The sequence below is a fragment of the Ictidomys tridecemlineatus genome, unplaced genomic scaffold (assembly GCF_052094955.1).
Source record: "Ictidomys tridecemlineatus isolate mIctTri1 unplaced genomic scaffold, mIctTri1.hap1 Scaffold_639, whole genome shotgun sequence".
Taxonomy (NCBI): domain Eukaryota; kingdom Metazoa; phylum Chordata; class Mammalia; order Rodentia; family Sciuridae; genus Ictidomys; species Ictidomys tridecemlineatus.
The window spans coordinates 42262-69714 of NW_027524431.1; the positions used below are offsets into that span (position 1 = coordinate 42262).

The following is a 27453-nucleotide window of genomic DNA, read 5'->3' on the forward strand; positions in this document are numbered from 1 at the left end:
CAAAAATTTCGTGTGTGAGACAATGCAAAAATCTTAGAGGTGAAATGATTGGGTTATGGAAGTCTTAACCCAATTAATCAGAATCGTCTCTTGATAGGGATTAGCTGGGTGGTTACTGTAGGCAAGTTGAGTGTGGCTGAAGGATGTGAGTCATTGGGGGTGTGCTTTGGTGTATACATTTTGTCCATGGTGAGGAGACTCTAAAACCAAGGCAACAACTTTTATGTGAGTAATGTTACCACACATATTGAAGAGGAATAGGATATTTTATGAACTTCCTAAGACTTTTCCAAGAAAGTACATTATTTTAAAAATACTAATTTTCCTTGCAAGAACATTTACAAAGCTTCTATGTACCCTATATATTTTAAAAAAAACATATGTATATGCATATTTAAATATATTCATATCAGGTCTTACCGTAAATCATTACAAAGAGACAGAGCTATATCATTTTTTGCTTTATTTCATTTTAAAAATTAATAAAGAGAGAAGATTTGAAAATCCTATTTGTTCTTCATAAAACATTATATACTCAGTCTCATATAATCTGACACATGACCTAAAATTTTAAATTTTTTAAAATAACTTTGCACAAATGTTATTTTAATAGGGGATATTTTGAAAAAAACTACTTTGCACATGTGTTATTTATGAGTATTATTTAAGCCTCACTTGTCTCAATTACCAAACTCATAATTGTGAATCATAAATCTATAATTCTATGAAGCCTTTTCTACCCTTAATATGCAAAAATATTGCTAATATATTTTGCTGGTAATTGGATAAGATACAAAGCTGGGATGTAGAGAAAATTGAGAAATGAATGTTTGCCTTGACATATTTTATATTATTCCCACTTTACTATCAATTGGCTAAGTGGAGTTTTTCCAGGAGAAATAATAGACCATTATCAATGGCTTTGACTTTGATAGATTCCTAAACTGGGGAGTCTTTTTAATATTTTAAAGCCAAGCATATTTTTTATGTAAAAAGCACACAGATATCAAATTTAACATTTTGTTATATAATTAAATAAAAATACCACTTTTAAGTCTAGATGGAGTCCTCTATTTAATATGGAGGTTAAACACAAGAATATCTAAAGTCATTGTCAGTTTCTCAAAAAACAGTTTGATTTATATTTATTTTCCAAACACATACTTTGATGTAGGCCTAGACTTCTGATCCAGAAGCATGCAAGACATTATCTTATCCTGGGAGTTATTTTGGGTGGGAGCCAGTCTGCCTCTGTCATAAAGAAACCTATATATGATTCCTAAAGGATACTTTCGTGCAAAACTGCAATCAATGAGTCTACCACGGAGAGTTAACTGCAAAACATATCCTTTGACAATTCAATCTTTGAGTAGAATTGCTTACTACTAACAACCTGGATGCAGTAGATTGTGCACCCAAGAAATTTTTAGTTTCATATGAGCTGTTTGCTTAAGATAAACAGAAAAATTAGTTTATCCTTTAGAATTAAAATATTTATTTTGGTACTTCTTTTTTTGCTTGCCATTGTAATGTTGAAAATAATATATCTTTATATTTATTCTAAATTCAATTTCCTTCTTGCTTCTTTCCTACCACCACCTGAATTTGATAGGTGCAGAGTTTTAATTCATTGTAAATTATGTTTATAATTTTGGAGGTTATGCTTTAATTTGTATTTCTCAATTCATCATCTTGATGCTGACTTACAGATCATGAGTAAATGAACAGAGGTCTGTAGTTTGTCCCAACTCCTTCCCTTCATTCTTCCTTCCTTTTTTCCACTTCTGACAGTTCTTCCCTTGCTTTTATGGGGTCATAGTATTAGTCATATGCATTCTACTCTCTAAATCAGGTGTTCCATGGTTTTTAAACAAGATGAATTTAAGAAGTAAAAAAAAAAAGAAAATATCCTCTAAAATTTATGGTTATATTATTAAAATTCACTGCAGATTTTTCATTCTACCACTAGAATATATCCTTGCTATCAATATTTTTTAATTTATACTTACTGACAAAGTAAATCTCTTATCTTTTTAGACCAACAGGAGTAAAACAAATTCCTTAATGTTTGAGGATCCAATGCTAGCTAAAACAGAGTTTCATCCATAATTTTCATACATAAAATTTACTTTGGTGATTAAGTTCTAAATATAACAAATAAAGGCTTAGCAATATGTCTTTCAAAGAATGTATTAGTAGCTGGAAATGAATCACCCATTAAGATTTCCATTTACTCTTTATGGGAGTAAAAGACACTTTCACAGTAATCATTGTTTTCAGAAATACTAACTTAAAAGGAGCAAAAAAAGGGTCTAGTATTTGTGAATAGATGTGTGTATGTATATTTCAATCTTTTCAGACTGCTATAAGAAAAATACCACAGACCATGTGACTTTGACAGCAAAACCTATTTCTCATAATTCTGGAGGCTTGAATCGAGGCATTGGGTGAAGGCTCACTTCCTGGTTCATACTGATATATATATATATATATATATATATATATATATATATATATATATATATATATATATATGCATTCATATACATACACTCATATATTTTATATATATATATATATACATACAAACATATAGGCACCTAATATAGGGACCTACCTGTCACACACACACACACACACACACACACACACACACACACACACGCATATATATGACTCACACAGCTTACATATTTACATTTGGTCTCTTGTTTTCTAGATATGTGACCTTGGACGATTAACATCTCTGAACCACAAAGATCCTATCTCAAAAATGGGGTTAGTAATCATTCTGACTATTTAAACGGTGGGAAAAAATTGAAAAAAACACTAAGGGGAGGTTTTTGTTTTTTTTTTTTTTTGGATACCAGAGTTTGAAATCAGGGATGCTTGATTTTGAGCCACATTCTGGGTCCTAATTTGCATTTTATTTAGAGACAAGGTGTCATTGAATTGCTTAGCACCTCACTTCTGCTGAAGCTGGCTTTGAACTCATAATCCTCCTGCCTCAGTCTCCTGAGCCACTGGGATTACAGGTGTGTGCCACTGCCCTGGCTATAGGGAGTGTTTAAAATACACAATATTGTTATTATCATCTGTTTTAATGGACATTCAACTACTACTAAAACTAACTTTATACTAACAGAAAGATTCAACCATGTTATAATGGTGACTGTATTAGCAATTCATCTTTCCCTTAACAATTGTAATCTAGAAATATAGGTCAATTTAATTAACATTAAATTTGATGTTAATAAACATTAATTGGTGTACTTTATTTTTTTACTATTACTATACACAAACGCAGTTATACTTTTAACAAGCTTCCCTCTCCTTTTTTCTTCTTCTTTTTTTTTAAGTTTAACTTCTTCTGGCAGAGTATTTGTTTCAAAAATCATGCAAACACAAAAGATTATTTTTTAAAGTAATGTTGATATTGATTTAGATTTGTGGTCTGCTTACCAACTTGGTAACAATGTTATTAAACTTGTGACTCAAATTTCTCATATACCAATTTTGATGATATGCATCTACCTTATAGAATCGGTAGGAGTCAATGAAATAATGCATGCAATAAACTTTCACTTTACACATATTATACACATAATAAATGGTAGTTTTTAAACTCATAGTTTTAAATTAACAACTATAGTTCCTAAATTACTATAAAATGCTTGTTTAAATTAGAAAAACAAATATATATATATATATATATACACACACACATACACACACACACATACTGTTTGGAGTGTTATAAGAGTTTTAGTCTAGCAAGGCAAGTATGGCTCTTGCCTGAAGAGAAAGATATTAAACATTAATAATATGCAACACTCTCAATTGAATCATGTTACGTTCTCCATGTCAACATGTTCTATCTTTAATTAACTGCATAAAGGTTACATTAAATGAATCAGAAGGAAGATTATACAGAGCACACTTCAGACTTTGCAGAGTTTTATCCAACCATAATCTTTGCAATAGTGATATTCTGAAGTGTCAGATGAATTGAAGGAGGTGTAAAAGCATAGACATTTAATGAGTGCTTTATCAGTGCTCTATCAATTTATATCTAAACTTCAATAAAATAAATCATTTCAGTGTGGTTTACCTCTCAGCACATTGACGTGTGCCATGATGGTTTATTATTTATGTATGTGTGTGTGTGTGGTGGTGGGGGGTGTCTACTATATTATAAAAGAATAATATCATTGGATCAAATTTTAAAAGTAGGATTGCTAATTGTATCAAAAATTTATTCAAATTTATAAAATATTACAATGATACTGTACATTTGATATAAACAGAGACAAATAATCAAGATAAGGATATGATCTTACCCTCTTTATACTTACATATGCTATGGTCTGAATGTTGGATTCCCTGAATCGCTAATATGATAGCATTAGGTCATGAGGACTCTAACCTCGTGAATGGGATGACTATCCTTACCAGAGAGACCCCAGAGAGCTAGCTCTTTCCCCATGTGAGTATGCAGTGGGAAGGCATGTCAATGAGGAAGCAAGTCTTCATCAGGCAAGCCTGGTGCCTTAGCCTGGACTTCTGTATTTCTAGAACTGTGAGAAACAAATTTCTGTTGTTTATAAGTCACACAGTCTAATGCACTCTGTTATGGTAGCCCAAACAAACTAATATGCCCATAATTACTTTTATAATAGTAATGAAATACTTATCTAAATTACAGTTTATTATATTAAAGAAAATAAATCTCATTAACAAATTCAATATACCCAAAATGTGTGAACAGATAATGAGAATCAGATTTATTTACTTGCCTATTTTCTTATTTATGCACAAATTCTTCCAGAAGGAATTACGTTGTTAAAGGTTATCATTTAATTGATATATAAATAAGAAATAAAATTTCACATACACATCACAAAACTTTTGATAGAATGATTTTAAAAAAAATCTTTATTTTTTAGTGTAGTTGGACATAATACCTTTATTTATTTATTTCTATGTGGTGTTGAGGATCAAATCCAGGGCCTCACATGTGCTAGGTGAGCACTGCTGAGCCATACCCCCAGCTGTTGATGGAATATTAATTGAAAATTTTCTCATGTGTTATACAGTAATACTTGAAATAAAAATTTTAGGACTCATCATTGGACTTAAAGTTATTAAGAAGTAAAACCCAGACAGTTACAATTCTAAGTGAATTACATTGGAAATGCTGTGGTATCTAGTTGTAAATACCCTGAATACAAAGTAGAAAGCTTTGTTCCCAGAACAATGTGGACCTCATTGGACTAGCAGTATTTTGAAAGTCAGCACCTGTGACATCAGACAATGGTTCCTACTTTTCCAAGGACGTAGATAAAAAGCAGTATTAAAATTATCCAACTCTTATCTACCTCTTAGAACACTTTAATTGGCTACTCCACACCATCCTCCATTAAAGATGATGCACCATTATTGGAGGTTCACTCTAGAATCATCCTGTAAGTAGTGGAGTACCCACTAGGATCCTATCCCTCACTTTTTCTCTTTCCACTCAATTCCTATGTTTTAGGTGTTGTCATTTAAATCCCATGGTTCTAGATATCATTTTACATGGTAGTAAATCTCAAATCAACATCTTTGGTAACTATTTTCCAACTAAGTACAAACCATCATCATCTGTCAGCTGAGACTCTTTAAGTTTCCTCTACAAACTACTCTCCTCAAATCAACTAGACTGACTTTGGCAAAAGGTATAAGTAACTACTGATTTCTTGCTTAAAAGACCTGTCAGTCAATCCTGCTGCAAGAACAATACAATCCATCTCAGATCAAAAATAATTTAAAAAGATATTTCCTATCCATCCACCTGGACACACACACACTCATACATAAGAGTTATTAAGCATGTTTAAATGTTTTCTAAATTGTACATAACTTTTTTTGTGTTAATCGTGGTGGTAGTACTAATGATGATGAAGATTCTGATGAAACAATGCCCTGACAAGACCTTTTGTCCTGGGAATACCAGTAGGTAATTCCAACTAACAATGTGACACATAGTTTCTATCCAGAACTAAGATCATATATTTGCCCTACATTGGGCTCAATTCTCTCAGTGATAATGTGGTTAAAAACTACTGATTTTATTAAACACTGTGTAAAAGATTTATAAATGCTACTACATATGGATTTCTTAGCAATGTATAGAGTGCACCAGATGACTTTAGAAACTTTGCTTAAATAGGCAGAACTGATATTCATTTCCTCTTTTCTACTCTTTTTATTTATTTATTTATTTATTTTTCTTTTTTTAATTAGTTGCTCATGACAATACAATGATCTTGACATATCATACATTTGAATCAAATGTTACAGGATCTGATTCAAGTTACTTACAGAGGTATTCTATCTCTAACTTAGTTAACTTTTCTGTTTTCATGTATTTTAGTTAATTTCACAATTTTGTGGGTTAACTTTTCTGTTTTCATGTATTTTAGTTAATTTCACAATTTTGTGTACTCTTAGACATTCTTAGAAAGTAAACACATATGTGCTTATATAATACATATGTATGTACACACAAACATGCAGATACATGTAGATACTAATAATTTTCTCATTGAAATTTTTGTAAAAACATTTTAAAAGACTTAAAGAGATACAGCATACATATAAAATATTGAGTTTTAGTAGTGTAGGTTTTGTAAGTGCTGAAATTAATAAAGCTGAGCTTAGCTGAGATCAAGTTTGAAGGTTCAAATTCCATTATTCTCAATCTTGTTTTATTTGTCTTCCTGAAGATCTCAATAGCTTTAGTCATAAGCAGATTTTTTCCTCTCATAAAGGTCAGCTTCTACTACTGAAATTCTGATTCAGCACAATAATTAGACTCCTGTTACTAGGCAGATGAAATTTTCAGAAGATCCTTCCCATATACATAGTCCACTTAATATCAACATTTTCTTCATTAGAATATTACCAACTTTTCTCACTTCCACTGAATTGAGCTCAATATGTGTAATATTGCATAATTTGATGGCAATTTTGTTCAAAAATTGTAGTCTTAAAATATTTAAAAGAATAAGTGTGGTTCAATCACTTAAGAAATAAAATATTTCAATTCCATTGAAATATTCTCTAAATAGTAATCATTTTGCTTAATTCAGTATTCTTACAGTTTGGTAAGAACTTACATTATGCTTTATTTCTAAAATATACTTTATATCTATTTTATTAAAATCCATTCAAATGTTTTATTGTCTATATTGTTTTCCAAATTGCTAATTTTTCTTCAATGTCATTTTGAGAATAATACACCTTGACTATCTTACTAATGATCATCCATCTCACACATATTGAATAAATTCTACATATATGTGTGTATATACATATAAATATACACACACTTATGTATGAACCTTTTTACTTTATGAAAATATAAAGGTAAATATAAATTACCTTTAAATATAAAAATTTAAAGGTTGCTGCTAAATTTTCTTTATTATAAGTGATTCTATGAGCATATGGCCTTGTACAGCTGCCTCTTTAGAGAAAAACTGTTGGGTTTTGAAAAAAAATATATATATATACACACACATACATATTAAGTTTATCTAGATATCATAAAGTTACTCTTCAAATTGGTTGTATTCATTTAAATTCCCAATAACAGGACATAGAAATATTTTTGCTCCATATCCTTGTCAAAACATGTTATTGTCAGACTTAAACGTTCCCAATCTCTTAGTGTGAAATGGTTTCTTATAGTAGTTTTAACTTGCAATCCTCATATTACTGTTGAGATTAAATATTTTTACACACAAATCACGTTTCCTCTTCCTTCAATTTTCTGTAGCTGTATTTTGTTCATATTATTGGATTACTTTCATTTCTCTCCCTCTCTGCTTCCTTCTCCACTTTCATCATTCTTTCTTCCTTCCTCCCCTCCCTCCCTCCCTCCCCCTCTCTCTTCCTTCCTTCCTTCCTTTGTAAATCAACTACATAACTAAGCATGCCAATTTAGTTGAAATGACATTCGAAGCCAACCTCTCTCAGGGAAGTAAGCAGTGTGTTGATTTACATTCTAGTATAAACTTCTAATCCAACTGCTGATCAACAACAATCAGCTAATTGGCTATTTCAAGAAACATTTTCTATTACATAGTATTAACAGAATTAATTTGGTAACAGCTTTCCCTTACTTTTCTTAAAAGGCTTATTTAGTTTGTACTTATCAATTTCTTGAATGTTTTGACAATTAAAATTAAATCACCATTTTTTTCCTAATAGTTTTTTTTTTTGGTGTGTATTTTTGGGGGATAGATTTGAAAGTTCTGATGAAACATTTTCTACTTGTTATATGATATTTTTTTTCTTCAGTTACTATTAGAAGAAATTTTCCAAGTCATACAAATTTTACATTCATCCATATAGGGAAAGTCATTGTATTTTCATATCACTTGAAATCTCTTCTATATCCTTAATATGAATGACAAATTTCATGTCTACAGATTGGGTAGGGGATGCCGGTATAGCTAGTGAAACTTTATGTCAGTGTGCATATGGGAGGATGTTTTTCCTATATTTTTACATTTATTTTTGCCCAGAATCACACATTTCTCTTATTTTTTGCATTGAAATTAATGTATTATTGCCTTGAAGATCTTTCTTCCTTATAACTCATTTTTATCCTTTAGTATTTGTTTTCCTTTTGAAAGACATGCTTGAGATTTTTCTCAGATTTGAATGTTACCTCTCTGCGAATGTTTATATGCTGCTTTTTTCTATAATAATACTTTGACCATGTACAAAATTATAGGTTTTCAATTATTGTTTTTCTCATAGGTTGAAAGGTATTATTTATTCTTTCTTGAAAATGACTTTTCAAAACTCTGGTGTTAGTCCTGGTCATCTTTTATTTCTTTCTGTCACTGTTTAAAATCTCCCTGGCATCTTTTGTGTTTTATAGTTTTAATTCTATGTGTCAAGGGATGAGTTTTTCTCTTTGTCATGTGACACCGTTTGGAAGATTTGTGAATCTCCCCAAATAGAGTTATTTTAATTATTAGTGATCTACTTACACATTTAAACTGTGACTATTCCATATCATTTATCTTACTTTGGTGTTTTTAATGAGAATATTTTCAGGACATATAATGTGTTTTATTGCTAGATACTAAAGTTTCATGAATTAAATTAAAAACTGGAAATTATTTTGTTTATAAAACATGTGTGAAATGGTGATATAACAGAAATATTTAAGGAAATATATTATTTGAAAACTAAAACAAGAGAAATGTTTAAGAGTTTCACCACAGGTAGATGAGAAATCAAACACATATAACTTTTCCAAGAAGATACTATCTTTAGTCATGCATTTAAAAGCTCAGAAAGAAAATCTGGCAAAGGAAACTCATCTTCATTTTGTGAGCAACAAATAGAAACACATTTGCCTCTATCTACTGAAAAGAAGGAAAAATATTAACCACTGAATGTAATATGGACAAAGCCTTATCTTTAATTATTCAAAATTAAATGTTCACCTTTCATGTGAAAGAAAAGAAGGGTATATCTCTACAGATTGTTGAAGAAACTTTATTTGGTGTTTTAATCAGCTATTGGTTGCAATGTAGAGAAGGAAAGGTTTATTTTGACTCAGGGTTTCAGAGGTCTCAATCCATGGTTTTCTGAGTTCATAACTCTGGGTTAAAGGTAAGGTAGAAAATCATGGCAGAAGGGTAAGAAGGGGATATGGAAATCAGGAAGCAGAGAGAGAAGTCTACTCACTAGGGACAAAATATAATTCACAAAGGCAGGCTCCAGTGACCTACCTCCTCCAGCCACACTTTTCCTTCTAGAGTTACCACCCACTTAATCCATATTGGTGGATTAATTCACTGATTAAGCCACATCTCTTATAATCTAATACTTTAGCCTCTGAATGTTCTTGTGTTGTTTCATACATGAGTATTTTGGAGGACACTGCATATCTAAACCATAACATCTGGGAAGCAAACAAGGTAATTGGAATAAGGAAAAAAACAAAAACACTTTCATTGTGCAAATTCTGTAATTAATACTTAATTCTGTAGAGATGACCTTAAGCATTTTGTCTATTGTTAATTACTATAAAAATAAAAACATTTAAACATATTTTAATTATTTTTTTCCTAACAAAAAGTGCCTGTTTCTTTCTTAACTTGAAAATTACCTTTTTGGTGGTATTTAAGGAACATTATGACATTATAGATTTCCTGTGCTGAGGCATCATGCTGATTCATACAAGTAGAGAGAAAGTATCACACTATGATGTGCCAGCCTCTGAGACTGAGGAGACATATTTTCTTAACAAGCCACACCGAGGAATTTTCTTCAGTGTAAAATCTCTTTTATTTTTTTTTCCAATATGATTCTTCTAAAATACATATATTTCAAAACACCTCACTGAAAAAAATTTTTACTGGGTGTTAAAGGAAATGATCTGGATTAAAATACACATATCTGATCAGTACATTCTGGAAAACTGATGTCATCACATGTGAATAATTTTAAAAATACCTAAAAACTTTAATTTTAAAACTGATACATTTTCAGAAAATTATTAAATATTATGTTGAATTGTTGCAATTGAGTTAATCAGGATTTTGTAAGTATTTTGTATTAAAATTTAATATTATTTGTTTAAGGATAAAAAAATTAAGTGTACCATTTGAATTTGAATAGTAGAATTAAGAAACTAAGAATAATTAAGGAGAAAGGCAAGGGAATGGAACAGTATGAGAAACACAATCTATCTCTCATCACTAATCATTACTGAAAAACTGTCAACAGAAAATGTCTAAATGTCTTCATTATCCAAGAAACATAAATCATGAAGTAGTAGTATAAGCCTGATATTGGGGACATGAGGGAAACACAAAAAGATTTGAGAAATGAACAAGTAAATGTGGTTGCCACTAAGAAAAACTGTGATTGAAGCAGCTACCAGATGGATCCTTCTCATTAAATCTTCTATATGCCTAGGTTTTTCTTTCCTTTATTTGAAAACCATGTTTATGCATCACTATGGAAAATCATCAATAGAGTTTTATCAAGTTGAATATATCTATCATAGGGTCCTACTCAGTATACAAGATAGTTCTGTGAACTGAGGTTTTTTAAAAAGAAAATGCTGTAGGAATTTGTACACCAAACTAATACCTTTGTTAGTTTTCAGTATCAACCTGAAGAAAGATATGTTCATGTTTCTCGTCTTGGGTCAGGGGGTTATTATTTCTGTACTAACATACATGCTATATAAAGAGCTATGAATCTTTTCAGGAACATTCTTGATCTGGTTATTTATGTCTATCCTGTCTATTAGAAGCAGGCATGAAATTTTTTTCATTCAATGTAGCAGTCTACATGGAACAACAAAATGAATGTATTCTTTAACTCATAACTTCTATATCAAAATATAATAATCATAACACAAGCACATATGTATTTTGTATTCACACGTTTTTCTATTCATTTTCATATTTAATTACATAGCAGAATATAGAATTCAAGCAGAATATAGAATTTCTCTAAAGTCACACAATTAGCATATTGAACAGACTACCGTTGTCTTATTTATTTATCTATTGTGATTTTCTTCTAGATCTCCAATGACATTTTTAATCTCATGTATTTGAGAAGCCTTAATTGTCACTTCTAGATAATATTGCAAAATGTTTTTTCTCTTTTTGGGGGTGTTATTTAATTAATAAATTAATTACTATGTTAATAAATTAGGCAAGTATGTTGATATTTCCAGTTATTGATTATTATGTAACAAACTATTCCAAAGTTAAGTAGCTTAAAACAACCACCATTTTATTATGACCCATCAAGAATTAGGGGGAGAGTTCAGCTGGGTAATTGTTCGGCTTCTAATGTCATTACTCTATAACACTCAATTAGCTAAGAGTTGTCTGCAGCATCCAATATGACTTCACCCACACAATGTGTATAGCTGTAAGGCTAGACTCAGCTCACACTGTTGACCTACCTGCAGCTTCTTCACTATATGATCTCAGGGTTTCAGAGTTTCTTAAGTAGCTGCTGGCTTCATATAGTTGTTGGCATTATAAGAGGTTTTGGTGAAAGCTAAGAGCCCTTTCTTCTTTGAAAATCCTAGACCAATTCACCCTATTCCACTTGCCAAGCTAATTAATTAATCCAGCTTGTTTAAAGGGGAATTGAATTTTTCCTGCACTCTCAATGAAAGGAGTAGCAAAAGATTTGCCAATATCTTTAATCTATTATGATAATTTGGCAAAATGATGCTTCATATCAGTATTCTCTATTTCTCCTAAATTTTTGAATTTTAATATACAAAACTCAGAGTATGTGCTCCTTCATCATTCCACACCTTTGTCTTCAGATTTTCAAATTATAGCCCTGTCAAAATCATGTGCTTATTAAATTTGAAAATGTATGGCTGTGAATGTGTATTTCACACTTTTATTTTTATTCTGACATACTAAACATTTTCCTACAGAAAGTTTAAGAATTGATCTTGAACAAAATTTATAAATTGGTATAAACAAAATAAAAATCGTGAAAGATGCTGAGAGATTGAACATTTTCTATTGGAGTGTATGAAAACTTTAGCCCCCAAGCACTCCCCTCTGGTCCATCTGAAAATCCCAAATGGGCCAATAAACAGTAGCTAAGCTGAGACTCCAGGCTTGCTTTCCCTGCATTCCATCCCCTACAAACATCTGTTTCCTCCTCTTTTCTAACATTTTTAATAGTGAACAGCACTGAGCTAGGTACTTGTCTATGCATGTATGATGTAATATTTACAATTCTTATTTACTAATTTAATATCAAATCTAGGCATTAATTTAGTAATCCAATGAAGTAAGTGAGATACAATTTAAACAAAGAAATAATAATAAAGAATCTTATATTTACATTCTTCCCAAATTCTCAGATTTTGTAACAAAGGACTAGAGAATAGAAATATTGAAAAATGGCAGATTATAACCATTTTGTGAAATAGAACATTATTTTGACTCTAACGTAAAATATTATTTATATTAGCTATCAATGGCTGTATGCCATTATTCAAAATTTAATTGCTAAAAATATTACACACATATTATTTCATAGATTTTGTGGATCCAAAATATGGATGTGACTTAGGTGGATCCTTCTTTTACAGGCTGCAATGCAAGAGTTGAGCTGAAGCATCATCTCAGGCTTGAATATGGGTTGGCTCCCCTTCCAACTCTCTCAGTGACTGTTGATCAGGTTCATGTCTCACAGGCTGAGTAAGGTAATTCGTTCCTTGGTGGCTATTGATGCTGCTAGCCATGTGGACTCCTCATAGGACAGGCCAAAACACAGCAGCTGGCTTCATCAGAATGAGCAAAAGAAGCTCCAAGACATTAGGACACTTTTTAAAAAATGATTATCTATTATTACATGTAGTACCACACCATTTTTAAAAATTTTGTTTGTTTGATTCTTTGTTTGGTATGCAGGAGCACTTAACCACTGAGCCGCATCCCCAGCCCTTTTTATTTTTTATTTTGAGACAGGGTTTCAATAAGTTGCTTGGAACCTTGATAAATTGCTGAGGATGGCTTTAAACTCATCATCTCCTGCCTTAGCCTCCCAAGTTGCTGGGACTACATCACTTTTGCAGTATTTAATTCCTGAGAAGCAAATCATTAGGTCCACTACATACTCAAGAGATTACCAGAGTACTAATACCCTATGCAGGGATAACTGGAAGTCATTTAAGAAGCTGTCAAGGATAATTATGAGCATATTTAAAACTTTTAATTAATTTACACTTCTCTAAGATAAATATATTGTCAGTTTTTGTAAGTGTAAGCTTATTTCTTGTCAACTGACATATTTGAATTATGATGTGTCTTTATTTCAGTGGATAAGTGTAAGAGTATAAATCTTTGGTTTGAGTTCTTTTATTTATTTATTTTATCTTTGCTTTTTCTTAGCCTCAAAATACCAAAGCTCAATGAATCATCCCATCTTCATTGTGTTCAGCTCATAAATATTACAAAATATTTATACCTAGAAAAATCACAAAGTATTTATACTTAGAAAATGTTTTTTTTTATATAATCTTTCAAAATCATGTACAATGGAAGTATAACCCTTGTATACATCTAGCCAAATGCAAAGCACATATTTTAGTTTCATTAAGTGTTATTTAGGGCCGGAGCACAAAATCTATAAACATGGTTCCAGAGTAAGATACACACGGCATATGGTGTCTTAAGTAAGTTGAAGCACATAAAAGGAAAATCTTATAATTGTTACACTTAGTAAAATTAGCACAAGCAAAGTTAAATAAAAAGTTTGAAATTTTTTAGTAGTAATATGAAATAAATATTATTTATCTATAATAAATGATATTTCTATTATTATAATGATACTTCTGTTATTATTATTTCATTGATTCCGTAAAATTTATAAAAAAATAGAATATTATGTAACATTGGAATAGAAATTCTCTTGTTATATAGTTGATGATTATTACCAAAACAGGATTGACATAGGTGACAATGTTAGTTGAATATTAAATGACATTATGTTTTCTACCTTTCTCCTTTAACTTTAAAAAAATTTGATATTCATCTTTAATGACCACGTAGAAGATATTAGGATATATAGATCCTGAAAAAAATTTAATTTGAATGTTTTGGTTGTACTTATGTATAAGAGAAAATTTTTTACAGTAATAGATAACTAGATACCCCTATTCCAATTTGTCATGTATATATAATAATATCAGACCTGGCCACCACATGGGTGACTGTGTCCATGAAGGAACAATTCAAAATTCCCACTCTTCTTTGCGCATCCATTTTACCATCTGTGAAACATCATAATAGGACTAAGTCAGATTTTTTTTAAAGAGAGAGAGAGAAAAGGAATTTTTTAATATTTATTTGTTTAGTTTTTGGTGAACACAACATCTTTATTTTTGTGTGGTGCTGAGGATGGAACCCAGCGCATGCCAGGCAAGCATGGTACAGCTTGAGCCACATCACCCAACGAGGATTTTTTTTAAATTGTATTGATTAAAAACAAATGACACTCTGGGGGATAGCTCATGTCATTGCAGTTAGATGGTGGCTGGGGTTGCAGTCATCTGAAGACTAGACTGTCCTGGTCATCCAAGATGGCAGCCTCTTGTGGCTGGCAGTAGTGGTTGTTGGTCAATCAGTATGCCTGCATGTGGTCTCTCCTCTTGGCTTGTAAATCTCATAGCACGTTGTTTGGTTTCTCAGATGGAACAAGTCAAGACTAAGTGATCCAAATGGAAGGATACAGAAGCTGCTAGGCCAGTTGATGGCTGAACCCAGAATGGACACAACTTCTTTTCTGCCATATTCTAGAGGTCTGTGTAGTTGTAGATCACCAGGATTCAAGGAGATTAAAAAGACTTCATTTCTTGGGAAAGCAGCAGAAAGTAGGTGACAAAATCACATTGTGGAAGTGCATGTGGGGTGAGAGATATTGCAGATGTCTTTGAAAAGGGGTAAGGCCTTCTGATATGCCATCTTTTATTATCTTCCTCTAAAAGAATTTGCAAACATTTGTGGTAACCTGCTGTGGGAAGTGAATAAAACTGTAGCCTTTCCTCTCCAACTCTGACAGTCCTGGGGACAGGAGGAAGAAGCATCTTAGTTTACAGAATCATAGAAAGGGTGAACAATGCTTCACTCCATAGTAGGACCTGACAGGCAATGTCTCAAAGACTAGAGTGCTGCTGGCCCATACTAAGCCCCTAGGATGACTAGCTCTTGTATCTTAGAATTTCATGTTAAGCCATTTTTTTATACTGTGTATCTGCTGGCTTAGGGTATCAGAGAATGGAGGATTCCTAGAGAAAGGAATGAACGCTTCTCAAAGAACCATTAGGCTCTGGACCCACATTCTGAGTCTCAAGACTTCCTTCATCATTCTTGTTTTCTACCTAATGACACATATGTCACAAAGACCCGTATAAAGCATGCCTTTTGTTATTTTATTAAACTATGAAACTTACAACTCTATTTTAAATTGCATTATCTTAAAAATGCTCATATAGGAGCTGGGGTTGTGACTCAGTGGCAGAGTGCTTGCCTAGCACGCATGAGGAAATGGGTTTGATTCTCAGCATGCCATATAAATAAATAAAATAAAAGTCAATTGACAACTACCATGTTTTTTTTTTTTAAAGTTGAGGTAACTTTTGAAAATATGTGAGTGAATGTATATGTGTTCAACATATATATTAGAATATATAATTATACATTTTAGTACACTTACTAATATAACAGCTGGATTGTTTTGATATAATGGAAAACATGAGTAATTTAATTTTTGATATAATGGAAAATATGAGTAATTTAATGTGTTTACTTCATAGTTAAAATTTTTTATTGCATAGAACAATTTTCAAGGTATAGGTTTATAAAATTACTCAGGGGATATACTTCAGGGAACTATCCATGAGAAAGTAAAATTATCAGGGAGTTGAAGTTTACTAATAAAGACACATTTGAGTAATACATTTTTTATCCATTGTACTGCTTTTTAAGCCTTGGCAATCTTAATGGCATGTCTGAGTCACCTTTTCTGTGGCTTAATGCAATATCGGATAGAGGACATAATGAGTGGAAATGTATTTAAAGGTACAAATATGCTCCTAAATTATCATTCCATTCTGTGACATTTGGTAGTTAAAATCTATTCCAATTAAACTCGTTTGAGATAGTAATTTATGATGAGAAGCAAGAATATTCAAAATACTTAAATGCTCAGAAGCTTTATTCTATTAAAAGCATAGATGTCCAAGAAAGATTTCAGAGCATATCTACAAGAAGCAGAATCTGCCTATGGTAAGGATTATTAGTGACATTAAGTTTACATAAAGTATTTATATTTCTAAAATATTGCTAATGTATATGTAAACAATATAATTCCTCATTGTGGGGTATATTTAGATGACATTTTCAAACAAATAAACATGGATATGTTTAAGCCATTTAGCTAAGGTTCAAATATTTCTTATCAAAATTTAATTAAAGTTTATTTTTATATATATCAACCTTTTTTGGTTCAAATATTTTGCATATGGATTAAGTATCACTAGTCAGGATGAGTAGTTTTGTTTAGTGGAAATATGACTAAACAAGATAAAATTGAAATTGTTTTATTTATTTTAGAAAATGGCTTGAAGATGCAGTTCTCAAAACGAATTCCATGAAGTGTTTGAGTTTAGGTGAAATCCTAATATATTGAATCAATATATATTCTCAGCAACACTGTGTGTCTGGCAGGAAATGAAACAGACAAGGTAGTTGCCCTTGTGGAACTGATGTTGAGGGACTTCCATCTCAAAGAAATGAACATACACTTAATAGGTTAGATTATGATAAGTGTAGAGAGCAGGATAAAGCAGTTTAGGAGGTTGGAGTGCAATGACATGAGTGGATAAAATTTTACACAGTGTATTACTGGAAGGTCTCTCGAATAAGTAGTTGTTAGAGCAGATGTAATGCCGTGTGAGTGAGCCATGGACTACCTAGTGGCCGAGTCAAGAAAAGAACAAACATAAGGGCCAGTAGTGTTAATGACCTTGGAACTGTAGGATGGTTGAGGAGTCCAGTGGGCTTGGGGAGGAGAAGAGAAAGTTAGAAGATGAAGCTAAAGATGTTCAGAGCAGTGAGAATGGTGGACATTGCAAAGACTTTGGAATTTATTCTGAGTGGGGAAAGTGGTTTGGGGAGGGTTATGAATAGAGATGAAAATGGCAATGAATAATTGGTAGCAACTATGTATCACTTCAAAATGTTAACCATATTAAAATGCATTATATCAGTATGATGTTATATATACATTATTGGATGTATTAAATTCTTATTTCAAACATGTATCATATTTTGAGAAAATATAATAATTATTTTTCCTAATTTAAAAAATCTTGATGCATATTACTTTTGATGAATATGCTAAGAATACATTAAACATTTTAAACTGTTTTAAGGTGAAGTTTATTTGTAAAACTCTGATCTAGACACATAAGTTTGAAACATGTAATTATGCTACTTAATTGCCCAATCCTGAGTCAATCAACTGAATTTCTTTGTAACTTGCTTTTGTTTTTGTTTTTCTGCTATAAAACAAGTGTATTGGTTTGGATGACTTCCAAGGACACTTATAGCTTTCATGTCCTGTAAAATTTCTATTTTCCCAACTATCAGAGAAACTTCTAAGGAAGTAATATTCTCCAAAATCATATTTTAAATCTTAATAAATTTCAGAATTTGGAGAATCATTGATTTCTTGATGTAAACCACCATAATACTAGAAATATTCAATACTTTGATATTGTATACTTTGCTATTATAAGTAATTTATAAAACTATACTTTGTGTATACTTTGCTATTATATATACTTTGCTATTATACTTTGCTTTATAAGTAATTTATAAAACTAAATATACTTTGCTATTATAAGGTTTGGTGCAAGAAACCTATGAGCAATCTTATGCAAACATTGCAAGCTCCAAAAAGTGTTACTTTTTTTTTCTCTTACACACTAGAAAGCAGATATTTAAACAAAGGAAAATAGCTCTATAAGGCAACATACCAATGTGCATTAAACTCCTTATGACTTGACTTAATTACATGTATTCTTTTGTAATTTGTCCATACATTCTTTTTAATTTTCTTTAATTTTCCCTGATCAGACATTTTAAAAATTTTCTCTAAGACCTGAGGTAGTAGGACTCATTTACAATGTTCCTTTGCTTCTCTGGCAGCTTTATGTAACAACTGATGCTGAGCAATCTTTACTTAAAGTTCCTCATCCCAGGCTCCCAGTTGTCCAATTAAAAACAGAATCACTGCATGACATTTGAATTATTTTTATACACCCAATGAAACTATGTCCAGTTTCCATTTCTGCAACTACCAAGAGAGAATCCCTTGTAAACACATTTTTTAAATGAAATAAATTCAGGAATACATTCAAATTAGGAGCCAGATATATCTTTAAAATGAGTGTTGTTTGAATAAACTGAGATTAAGAAGCACAAGGGGCTGGGGTTGTGGCTCAGAGGTGGAGCGCTTGCCTGGCATGCTTGAGGCACTGGGTTTGATCCTCCTAGGTTTGATCCTCAGCACTACATAAAAATAAAAAAAAAATAAAAGGTACTGTGTCAACCTACAACTAAAAAATAAAATTTTTAAAAAAGAAGCACAAATATTCATTTGTGTATGTGCGTGTGTGTGTGTCTGTGTTTGTTGACATTTAAGGATGAGGGGACGTTTCTTTACTATGCACTTATGTTTCTAGTTTTCACAGATACTTTACAAATAGAGAAGCATGAGGTTATGTTTGAGATATGAGGTATCCCCCCAAAGCTATTATGTAAGACAATGCAAAGAAATGTGGAGGTGAAATGATTGGATTATGAGAGCTTTTTTTTAAAAAAATAATAAATTTATTTTTAGGTGGTGCTGAGGATCAAACCCAGTGTCTCACACATGGTAGGGAGAACTCTACTGCTGAATAACAACTCCAGCCCATAGATTATGAAAGCTTTAACCTGACAACTGATATGGATTAATCTGGCTATCACCATAATCAGATGGAGAGTGGCTGAAGGAAATAGATCACCGGTTCATGCCCTTGGGGTGCTGCAGTCTGACTGGGCACAAATAACTGGTAGGTCACTAGACACTTGTAGGTTCAAACAAGTCTCTTTGAGGTCTGGTGCTAAGTCCTGAGCTTCTTTCCTCTACCATGCCCTTCTGCTTCAACTTTAGGCCCAGAACAATGAACAGAGCCATTTATGGATGAAGTCCTCTCAAACATTGAAGGCTAAATAAATTCTTTCTCCTTTAAAATTTGTTTTGTCAGGTCTTTCTGTCAAAGCAGTAAAAATGATGACTAAAACACCTGACAAAGTGGTGTACATAAATGGGAAGAAAAAATATGTGAAAGACCTAGGGTTTAGAATAATCACAATTCTGAGGGGTGAGGGTATTGTGTTCCACTCCTTAGTTTTATAAGTAGAGTTTTTTTTTTCTTTTTCCCTATTTAAGTAAATGTAAATGATTGCTTGTCATGGGTCCCAGAAGCAACATATCAATCTTAATAAGGATTTCTGTTAGTGATAACAGTAGGATGAGATTGGAAAGTGAGAATGCAGTGCTCGTTTATTGTGTGGTCCTAGTGCTAAGTAAATGGCAGAGGACATTTGATATGAGAAAGGAGCTATGATGTTTGTTTGGCAAGTAGAAAGAAACATTAGGGAAACGTGAATGACCAGCTAAAACTTGTAGACCAGCCTTTAAATTTTTATTTTGTGTTTTAACTGCTTATAAATCCAACTGCCTTACTCTCAAATGTTTACTCATAGGTTATGAAATCTCAAGTTTATGACATCTAATTCATATCATATTGTGGATAATGTCATTCCATAATTTCTGGAACAGATAACTTTGAATAGGAAATTGTGGTTATTTCCAAATGGCTTAAGCTAAATTGATCATAATTGACCACAGGTTGTCCATCATTCCTTGTATGAAAACTAATAAAATAGTTATTTGACTTAAAGACTCATTGGTCTTCAGATTTAGCATTTTCACCCATGAAGTGAAAAAGAATCTCTTATACAGCTAGATAAAGCATTCATGTAGTTGTTTTTCAATTTTCTTCTTGAATCACATTCTTAAGACCTATAATATAAAAAAAGTAAAAGGACTGTATTTTAGTCAGCTTTCTGTCACTATAAAAAAGTATTGGAGACTATCAACTTATAAAGAAAAAAAGGCTTATTTTTAGCTCATAGAGGATCCAGTCTATGATCAGTCGGCCCCAAGACTCTGGGCCAATGGCAAGTCAGCTCACCATGGTGGGAGTGCATGGTGGAGCAAAACTACTTAGCTCCTGATGAGCTGGAGAGCAGGAAGGTGATTGGGGTCCTAGTATATCTTTTAAGGGAACACCCCCAATGACCTCCTACTAGGCCCCTCACCTCTTAAAGATTCCATTACCCCTCAAAAGGCACTTTATCACATGGGAATTTGGGAGAATTTGATATCTAAACCATAACAGGCAGTTAGTGTAATACAATGTAAAATAAACACATAATTTTTTAGAATGGTAGTAGTATACAATCTATGTGATCTTTGAGGGAAAATCAAATTCTTAAGACATTGAAAGCATGATTCTAATTTCCTTAGCACTTCTAATAATTTCTTAATCTTTTTCCAGCAGTTGGTGACCATTCCAACTTGACCTATCTTTACAGACTTTGGTGGACAATACCTGGGATTGGTTCATAGTCTGAATGCTGAAAACTACATCTCTCAGACTCCTTTGCAGTTGGTGCTCTGCATGTGCTCAGGAATTTTCTACCACACACATTCTCATGGAAAATACAAAGGGAAGATCCTTCCACAAACTGCTTCTTGACTTTGACCAGAGGAGATTTTTAAACTCTGCGGTTAGGAAGAAAACATAAAGGTTATTTGAACGTGACACAGCAGAATGAGAACCATATACAGTATCTTACTCGTTCATCTCAAAGGAGTAACTAGGGCAACAAGAGAATGGGGAACATAAGAAAAATAGGTCTTACTTGCTGTCCATTTGCAACCTGGTGGGTACCAGAGTAGAGGCTTTCAAATAAAGTAAGTCCCACTGTGAGACACACAATAGCTAGTTTCCTGTTCTCAGGTTCAATAGTTAGAAAATGCCAAAGCTGGGATCTGAGCCAACTCTGCTCAGACTAGTGCACTACAATACCTCCACTTCAGGAGACGTCTGTATGATATACAATCACATCTTTGTACTAATATTTTTGTATCTTTTCTGGTTGGGCTAGGATTTGTGTCTTTGTTTAACTGACTCTGGTCTAGGGTTATGTTCAGTGTGTCTTAAACCATTCTTGTCTGGTGCTGTCTAATATGGGGCTGCTCTGTTCTCTATATCAGGGTCTTTATAATTAATTGCAAAAAATCATCAGTCTATTTATTGGTCTACAGTAACTAGAAATCCAGGTTATAAATATGCTGCTGACAGTCTTGTTGAAAGGATGCAGCCCTCCTGAACTTTCTTCCTGTAACCTAAAGGCCTCCAGGTATTTAGCACTCTGGGAGTAATGTAACTGAGGGCTTTCGGGTCCTGAATTTGTGTTTCTGAGCTCTTTGCTTGCTGCCTTCATGGTCAACATTCTCTTGCTTGAGGGGCTGGGGAGATTTTTTTTTTGAAGAAACAGGCACTCCTGAACACTGGGTCAGAGCTGAAAACAAATAGTTGTCATACTTCTTAGGAAGTATCACGGGAAGTATGCACTTAAATCCCTTGTCTGGGTAATAACAGTTCTGGTTTCTATGCTTGAATCATTTTATGTCCAAGAATCATGTCAATATTGGTTTTAAAATATGCATGCCATCCAAACTGGTTGTCTACAATTTTTCCATTGAAAGTGTTTTTCTTAACTAAATATTTCAGCATTTCCCCTCACATAGACAACAAAAAATGAGAAACTGAAGCTTATTATGAAAATAAACATTTAGACATCATCTGAAAAATCAAGATTAAATTCAAACTGATACAATAAATTATACTTTGCTTTTTTGACAGATCTCCAAAAATGCATTTTTGACACATTCTGCCCGTATATTCCAATTTACTAATTATAACTCAATTTAAAAATTTTTTAAAGACTGCCTGCTATCTGCTTTGTCCATGAGAGTATTCCCTAACCCTCTAACCCTAACACCCAACCCTAACCCTAACCCTAAATCATAACCCTAACCCCTAACCCTAAACCCTAAAACCTAACCCCAACCCTAACCCTAACCCTAAATCCTAAACCCTAACCCCTAAACTCTAACCCCTAAACCCTAAACCCTAACCCCGACCTCTGACCCCTGACCCTAACCCCTAAACCTAAACCTAACAATAACCCTAACCCTAAAACCCTAACCCTAACCCTAAAATCCTAACCCCAAAACCCTAACCCTAACCCTAAAACCCTAACCCAAAAACCCTAACTCTAACCCAAAAACCCTAACCCTAAAACCCTAACCCAAAAACCCTAACCCTAAAACCCTCACCCTCACCCTCACCCCTAACCCCTACACCCTCAATCTAAACCCTAAAGCTAAACCTAACCCTAACCCCAAACCCTCACCCTCACCCTAAACCCTAACCCCAACCCCATCCCCAACCAACCCTAAGCCTTAGCCCTAGCCACAGCCCCTAACCCCTAGCCCTAGCCCCAACCTCAACCCTAACCCCTAACCTTAACCCTAGCCCCAGCCCCTAACCCATAACCCCTAACCCTAACCCCTAACCCTCTAACACTAACACCCTAACCCTAACCACCCCAACCCTAACCCCAACCCTACCCCTACCCCTAACCCTAACAACCCTAACCCTAAACCTTAAACCCTAACCCTAACAACCCTAACCCTAACCTGAACCCCTAACCTCTAACCCCAAACCCTAACCCTAAACACAAACCCTAACCCATAACCCCTAACCCAACCCCAAAACCCTAAAACCTAATCCCACCCCTCACCCTAAACTTAACCCTAACCAACCCTAACCCTAACCCTAACCGTAAACCCTAAACCTAACCCTAACCACCAAAACCACCCTAACCCAAACCCCTAACCCCCTAACCCCAACCCTAACCCCGAACCCTAACACTAACCCTAAACCCAACCCCTGACTCTAATCCCTAACACTAACCCTAACAATAACCATAACCCTAACCCTAAAACCCTCACCCTCATCCCTCAACCCAAAACCCTAACACCTACACCTTCACCCTAAACCCTAAACCTAACCCTAACCCAAAACCCTCACCCCTCACTCCTCACCCTAAACCCTAAACCCAACCCCAACCCTAAGCCATAGCCCTAGCCCCAGCCCCTAACCCCTAGCCCCAACCCCAACCCTAACCCTAGCCCCAACCCCTAAACCTAACCCTAACTCTAACCCTAACCCTCTAACCCTAACACCTTAACCCTAACCCTAACCCCAACCCTACCCCTAAACCCTAACAACCCTAACCCTAAACCCTAACAACCCTAACCCTAACAACCCTAAACCCTAACCCCACCCCTCACCCTAACCCTAACCAATCCTAACCCTAACCCCCTAACCCTAACCCCTAATCCTAACCCCTAATCCTAACCAACCCCTAACCCTAACCCCCAACCCTAACCCTAACCACCATAACCCTAACCTTAACCCTAAACCCTCACCCTCACCCCCACCCTCACCCCCACCCTCACGCCTAACCCTAACCCTCTAACCCTAACCAACCCTAAACCCTAACCCTAACCCCCTAACCCTTAACCCTTAACCCCTAACCCTAACAATTTTCTCCATTAAATTTCCTCCTGATCAATAAAGATAATTAGAAATGCAATATCGCATAGGCTTAAGACAAAAATAAAACCAATACAATTTTATGAAAAGTCTACTTACCTCTACATAACTCTTCAAAAAAGGGTCCCAAACTCCAGGAGTTTTAATCAATCCACAAATATTTACAGATGTCTTTCAGCTGTCACTGAGCATACTTTGGGTTGCTGAACTGTATGCATAATCATTTTCATCTGCTCGAAGATAAAAAAATTTTTAAAGTCATTTGGTGAAGGCCCAGAGTTCAATACCCAGCATCACAAAAAAACAAAAAAGAGAGAAAAGTCGTTTAGTATTGAGAACTTCTGTTAAGACAATAGTAAACTGAGCTATTGTTAAAAGAATAATACATCATGCTCAAGTGGGATCTACTCTAGGAATGCAAGGTTGGCTTAACAACTGAAAATCTCTTAATGTAAATAAAGATCTACTGATCTAAACCAAATCAGTAGACCAAAGAACAAAAACTACATGATCATCTTGTGACCATGGACAATCTAGGAACTTTCCACAATCTGATTAAACAGTATCTATGAAAAACCCACAGTAAACATGAAATTTAATAGTGATAGATTGGATGCTTTTTTTCCCTAAAATCAAGAACAAGATAAGAATGTCCCCTCTCACTATTTCTATTCATTATACTGGAGGTTTTAGCTAGGGCTTTCAGCAAATTATAGAAAAGACATCTAGACTGAAAAGGAAAACTATATTTTCTGTCTAGAAAATTCTAAAATTCCATTAAAATTTATTAGAATTAATAAATGAATTCATCAATGTTGCCAGGTACAAGATAAATACAAAAAATGAATTTACAATGAAGAAGCAAACAATGAAATTAGGAAAACAATGCCATTTGTAAAAGCATCAAAAACTAAAAATAAAAGGTGTAAGTTTTACGAAAGAGATGAAAAGTTCCATCTGAAAAGTAATATTGTTGAAACAAATTTCAAAAGACCCAAATAAATATAAAGACACCTCAGATACACAGGTTGGAAGACCACTATTGTTAAACTAGTCTACAGAGTCCTATCATTCCTATCAAAACCACAGGGAATCTTTTTGTATAAATGGACAAGCTAACTAACTGCATTGTAGGTTTTTTAAAATTATATATATATTTTAGTTGTAGATGGACACAATACCTTTATTAATTTATTTATTTTTATGTGATGCTAAGGATTGAACCCAGTGCCTCACACATGCTAAGCAAGCACTCTACCCATTTAACAACTCCAACCTGCAACTGGCAGTTCTTTTAAAGTAAAGAATAAATTTGCCAAGGCCTGTAATCTGTTCAGCTCAGTAGGCTAAAGCCAGGTGGATCACAGTTCAGAGCTAACCTCAGCAACTTAGCAGGGCCCTACGCAACTCAGTAAGACCCTGTCTCTAAATAAAATACAAAATAAGGCTGGGGGAAGTGGCTCAGTGGTTAAGTGCCCCTGGGTTCAACACCTGGTACCCCCCCACATACCCAAAAAGCATTTAATTATGTCAGAAGCAGCCAAAATAAATAATCCATTACTCAACTATTACTATGTTCCAAGCACATAAAGATATTTCCCCTTAATTTTAAAAAATTCAAGCCTAGAGAAAGAAACAATAAAATGCAAATAACAAATACAATACAAATAGTAGTAGCTAATATTTATTGGATCTTTACTACATACCTGGTCTATTATTTAATTTGGGGCTAGGGATGTAACTCAGTGGTACAGTGCCTGACTAGTGTGCATGAGGCCCTGGGTTCTATCCCTCCCACACAGAATCACACACACTCACACTACATACTAATTGTTTTCTTCCACATTATGTTGAAAAAACTAAGGGAGTGAAATTATGAAACTTGTCCAAGGTCACATACACACACACAAAATGAGGACAAGGAAATTCAGAGAACATAAAACTACTAGGCATGACTAGAACTAGGACAAGAGATAGGTAGGAGGCAATGATATTGCAGGTGGCAAACGAAACTAGAAATACAAATGCAAAAGCGAGTTTGGAATTAATCCTCAAGAGGCTCAGTTTCTCTCTCCCTCATTTCCCACATCGACCCAAGCATTAAAGCTTCTGATCCTACCACCTAGAATTTCTACAATATTTCCTCTTCTCTGGAATTCTACAACACCCTGAAATTGTGTTAATCACTGCATTAGCTTTCTAACTAGTTACCCTGCCTAAAATACTGCTTTTCCACATTACTACCAGAATTAAATCCTTTAAAGTCAATTTCCGGGGTTAAACACCTAAGTTTGAAATAATATGTGACTCTGAATGCGACCCAGCATGTACTTTGAGGAGTTATAACACAAATTCTCTTTTCAAATCCTCAAAAACCAGAATCAGTAACACATGGTTGCCACAGTAACCAAAGCTTCTCCAGCTGGCTCACATTTCCCAGAACCCAAGGTTTTAGAGCATAAGGGGAAAAAACTCGGAAGGAAAATCCTCAAAAACCAGAATCAGTAACACATGGTTGCCACAGTAACCAAAGCTTCTCCAGCTGGCTCTCATTTCCCAGAACCCAAGGTTTTAGAGCATAAGGGGAAAAAACTCGGAAGGAAAACACGGGTAAATCCAAGCACACCCTTTTTGTCTTCTAAACAAGTAAGCTCGCAATTATACTCGCGGCACTCACCCACCTACCGCCGGAGCTCCGCAGGAAACCGCCTCCACTCCAGAAGAAAGCTCTCACCGGAAATTGTGAGCGTGGGCTTGCTCTGAGCATGCCCCAAAACCTGCCTTGGGAGCATGCGCAAAACCTAGCCCCGCCCCAACTCCTCCTTTGAAGGTTGGAACGAAGTTGCCCGCCCCTTGAGCCGCTACCGGCTAACGGAAGTGAACCAAGAACTGACTATAGGATGCTGCCTTCCCATTTGTTTGGCCAGAGATTTGCATCATTCTGTCCCATCCAGAAGGTGTAAGATTTCCATTGCAAATAGAGATTGTGGAGAGGGGACGGCGGCTGGACTAGGGGAGTAAGATGTCACTTTACCTGGTGGTCCTTTGGATTTTGCTTCGCTTTCCGACGGGAG

At 34.0% G+C, this 27453-nt stretch overlaps 2 long non-coding RNA genes across 3 annotated transcripts; one reads left to right on the top strand and one right to left on the bottom strand.

The window, feature by feature from the left end:
• The first annotated feature begins 2627 nt into the window (after nt 1-2627).
• Nucleotides 2628-21383, top strand: LOC144374320 (uncharacterized). The gene is made up of 3 exons (XR_013433761.1): nt 2628-2778; nt 19477-19690; nt 21245-21383. It is a non-coding gene; the product is annotated as an uncharacterized LOC144374320 (long non-coding RNA).
• LOC144374318 (uncharacterized) lies at nt 20305-27168 on the bottom strand. 2 transcript variants are annotated; one of them, XR_013433758.1, is made up of 4 exons: nt 27061-27168; nt 24479-24609; nt 21299-21471; nt 20305-20706 (listed from the first exon to the last, which is right to left on the bottom strand). It is a non-coding gene; the product is annotated as an uncharacterized LOC144374318 (long non-coding RNA). The 2 variants fall into 2 exon arrangements; XR_013433759.1 differs by having other exon boundaries at nt 27057-27163.
• Between the last annotated feature and the right edge of the window lie 285 nt (nt 27169-27453).